This window comes from Suricata suricatta, chromosome 4, assembly GCF_006229205.1.
Source record: "Suricata suricatta isolate VVHF042 chromosome 4, meerkat_22Aug2017_6uvM2_HiC, whole genome shotgun sequence".
NCBI lineage: Eukaryota > Metazoa > Chordata > Mammalia > Carnivora > Herpestidae > Suricata > Suricata suricatta.
The window spans coordinates 126,958,834-126,963,216 of record NC_043703.1 but is presented as its reverse complement, the minus strand read 5'-3'; the positions used below and the strand labels follow the sequence as shown (position 1 = coordinate 126,963,216).

Genomic DNA, 4,383 nt, shown 5'->3' with positions numbered 1-4,383 from the left:
CCAAGCTTTCCCTGTCGCCGACCCCCGGGCGTCGGTCGTCCCGGCCTGCGCCGCGGCGCGGGGGCGGCAGGGCCGCGGGCTCGACGCCTTCATCTTTCTTCCTCCTCTCCCCTAAGCCGAGGCCGCGGCGCTCTTACCCCGCCTCCTGCCTCCCTGAGTCACCGGCGGCGGCCGCCGTTTCCAGCCGCCCAGCTCTCGCTCTGACTTGGTTCAAGAGCTCTCACAAGACACGCACAGCCTCTCGGAGCCGCCCCCTCGGAGCCGCTGCCGCCGCTCATTGGCTTAGTTCGAGGAGCTGGGCGAGGCTCGTGGGTAAACAGCCCGCCGCCATTGGCCGGCCTGGCGCAGGCGGGGCGAGAGAAAAAAACAATTCCTTGGCTGCCTCCTCCCTCTCCCCTCCCCCTTCCGACTCCCGGACGACCCCCATTAGGTTAAAGTACACAGAGCGTAAGCGAGAGATCCCTCCGCCACAGCCATTCTTTCCATTTGTTGCCTACAGGATGCAAAAAAGTCCCGCGAAATCGCTTATCAACTTTAGGGCCCAGAGGAAAATTGCAGTGGTGCATAGATAAGACTGAATGACGAGCCCCAGGGCTGTAGGTGCCTATTGGATTGCTCTTCAATTGCGTAGGCTGTCGACCGAAGATGGGCTTTCCACTTGGCGGAAGAATCTCACAGGAAAGGGGTGAGGGCGGTGCAGAGTCAGCGGGGGAGGGAAGGGACGGGAACGTGCGGTTTCAAGCGTACTCAGCTAGAGGGAGGAGCCACTGTGCTCTGAAGACTCTTGCGCAGGCGCTTCGCGGAGCAGGGGCTGGAGTTTGGGCTGCTGGGCGAAATGGCCGCGAGAGGCGCAGGCGCACGTGGTGCTATTCGTGGAACGTCTAAAGTCCGCCATTTTGAAGGAAAAATGAAGAAAGGCATGGAATCATTGGGAAATGACGTTCATTAAATCTAGAGCAAAAGAGTCCTTTCAGTACAATGCAGAATGGGATTTTTTTTTATGTAGAGGGAGGATAAGAAGATATTCTGAGTCTTACAAAGCAATTGAAAGACTAGAGGAAGGCCATAATAGTGCAAGAAATATGAAGAGGTGACTTTGAAGGACAAAGGAGGTAAAAGGTGATTGTGTCTTCTGGACCTGAAGTTTTTTGGTTGAATGAAAAGAAATGGAATGAAGGAATTGAATACTTATTACTTAATAAAGGCTGGTGCTTGACATGGCATCACATTGAATCCTTAAGGTTAAATGAAGATTAAGTGAAGAACTCAAACTCCCAATTTTACAAGTGTGAAAACAATCAGAAAAAGTTCAGAAATGTATAGATACAGGTTTATTCCAGGTGTTAATTTTTAATATAGATGGTCTGAATCTATGACATTAAATTTTTAAATTTAAGTCTAAACACTAAAGAATTAAATTGGATTTGTAATTTGCAGACCATTAAAGGGGGGGGGGTGGAACAAAGAAAACCTATCCAGTCCAACAAGAGTCAGAAATGAGAACAAGAAAAGAAAAACAAGATGGAAGTATAGTAAATAGAAAAAATAAGACAAGTAAGCCCAACATCAGTATTTACAATAAATATAAATGGGCTAATTTTTAGAAGACACACTGGATTAAAAACAAAATCCAGCTATAACTTGACCACAGGTAGACTCAACAATGACACAGAAATCTTGGAAATATTAGGTGAAAAAGATTTACTAATCAAATAGTGATAGAAGGAAAGCAATATAGAAATGTTAATATAATTATAAAGAAACGCTTCAAAAGAGAACAAGATTTTATATTGATTAAGGATAAAGTTCACGAAGATAATAAACTCTCTGAACTAGTATCACTCTGAGAACATAGCTAAGACTAAATATCAGAACTATGGGGAAATTTTGACAATTTGTAATAGAAGCAGAAGATACAGATATATCTACTCCAGAAATAGGTTTCTCCAATTTTAAAATAAGTGGGGGCATAGAAGACTTTTATTACATAGTTAACAATTAATTTGGAAAACAATCACTAGGGATAAGTTAGTTGTACCAAGTTTCAAAGAACATGTAATTTTTATGTTATATTTATGGTTCCAGAACTCAGGAAAAATTGAAAAATATCTGAAGTATTTTATAAAACTTTTAAAACCTTATTATCAAATCTGAACCAGGAGAATACAAGAAAGGAAAAGTATACATAAATGAGGCTCATGACATAGATGGAAAATTCTTATATAAAATATCAACAAGTTAAAGTCAGTATCTTTAAAAAATAATCACCAGGATTAATTAGGATTATCATATAAATATAAGGATATTTCAAGTTTAGAAAAGTACCATAATTCACCAAAACAGGTTAAAAGAGGAAAATAATATGTTTATTTAAGCTGAGGCTAAAAACACTGACCCACCTGGAATAATAGGAATGTAAAGAGACACTAGTACTCATGGTTTTTTTTTTTTTTCAAATGTTAAAATTCCTAGAAGCCTTTGAATATAACACCCACATATTGAACTAGGAGACATCAACAAGTTTGTTCATTTCAGCAGTTTGCGGTTGTGAAAATTTCATAATCTAAATGCATTTCAGTTGGGAAATGAAAAAATAAAATTAATAAATGGAATATGATACATCTAATAGAAAGTTGTAGAGCATTTGAAAATAAATGAAATATATTTAGATGTACCAATAAGGATATTTTAGCAAAACACATTTTGGATGAAAAAGAAAGTTGCATTTGGTGATATTTGAAAATATACACAAATAACACCATACAAGTTCTACAAAACATATACTTAAACTCATAATAATAGTGACTGGAATGGGGGGTGCACAATAGAATTGGAGGCATTGGTCTAAGGTGATTTAGCATCATTTGTAGGTCTCTCATTTTTATAAGGCAAATGTATTCTGACGTTACTTTTGAAAATTAATTTTAAAATCCTATGAATGGAATCTACTACATTAAAACCAAATAGCATTTGTGACAAATTGTTAGAGCTAATATAAGAGTTAAAAAGGTGGTGAAATAAAAGATCAAATGAAAATCAAAAGAATTACTATTCCTTAACAAGCATCAATTAAAACATACAATAGGAAAAAAGAAACTATATAGGATCCCCAAAACTCAAATATCTAAAGAAAGAACATAATGTGAAATCAATAAAATGTATGTGAAGAAAACTGTGAGACTTTACTGAGAGGTATAAAAGAAGATTTGAAAAGTTCTGTCTCCTTATATGACTTGATAAAAATGTTTCTTCTTAAACTACAATATCAGTGAATGAAAGAATCCAAATAGAAATATAAAATTGTTGAGAATACAGAACCAAATCCATGTATATATGAAAAATTAGTTTTTAATTAACACAGCATTTCAAATGAGTGTAAGTAATAAACTATTCAATATATGGTTTAGGGTCGATAGGTTATAAGAATCAAAGAGCTAAACAAAAATCTAGTAATTAAGATTCCTTTCCCTTTTCTTTCTCCTCCTTTTTTCCCTTCCTCTTCCTGAAAGTTTTAGTCCTGAAGGCAGTAGAAGTGCAGAACAAAGTATGTTTTCATAAGGACAGGCTGCCTGGCATGGAATGATTGAAGTAGAGAGAGTAAGGAATAGTAGCTTGGCATGGGGATGGAGAGCCCAAGGTGGTTGAGAAGGGTAGACACCCAGAAGATGAACCCAAAAAGGAACATCTAGAGCCCAAGTGAGGTGAAGAGGGTATCCATGAATGGGAGTTACCTAGTGTGGTATGTTAAAGGTCCAACCAAGGTGAAGAGATTGCTCACACTGGGGGAAAGCCTTGCACAGAATATTAGAGCCTAAGGAAGATGACCTGCAAAGGACAATGAAAAGACCAAGAGAGATGTTTCAAGCAAAAGGAGAACCAGGAGAGGTGCATTTTGGAAAGAAGACAGGAGAGAATTCCAATTTGGGGAACCATTCAGAACCATTGAGAGAGATCAAGGATATGCTGAGGTCAAGGCAAATAAAGAACTGAGCATCAGATTATTGACACTTCCAACAAATATATTTTAGCCTGGAAGTATTGCTAGAAACCACTTCTACTGGTTTAATAAGCTCCAGCATATGCATTCCAGTCAAAATCCTGCTACTAACCAGTTGAGATGACTTTTACCCCCCAAAGAACATCAGAAGTTTCTAAAGGACTAGGAAAGTTAGCAACTAGTAATTTGGAATTTGTTTGGACCTTGGTTTCTCAACCGCAAGACAATTAGAATACAATCTTTTCTGTCTAATTCTCTTTAAATAGCACAAGAATGGTGTCTTTGTGTGAAAACGTAAATATCTTATGCTATTTCTGTTAATGCAGTGCACCTGTAACAATTAATGAAGCAAGCAGAGCATCAATACTAAGTAGGCTCCTTGCTAT

At 38.4% G+C, this 4,383-nt stretch overlaps 1 protein-coding gene across 4 annotated transcripts in view; it reads right to left on the bottom strand.

Annotated features, from left to right (window-relative positions):
- KDM3A (lysine demethylase 3A) overlaps positions 1-247 on the bottom strand; it is a 54,036-nt gene extending 53,789 nt beyond the window's left edge. The window contains exon 1 of one of the 4 annotated variants that reach the window (XM_029937744.1): positions 138-247. The gene's annotated coding sequence lies outside the window, so the exon portion shown is untranslated. Of the gene's footprint in view, positions 1-11; positions 96-137 lie in introns of those variants that run through there. The other 3 variants (XM_029937745.1, XM_029937743.1, XM_029937746.1) reach the window with 3 other exon arrangements.
- Between the last annotated feature and the right edge of the window lie 4,136 nt (positions 248-4,383).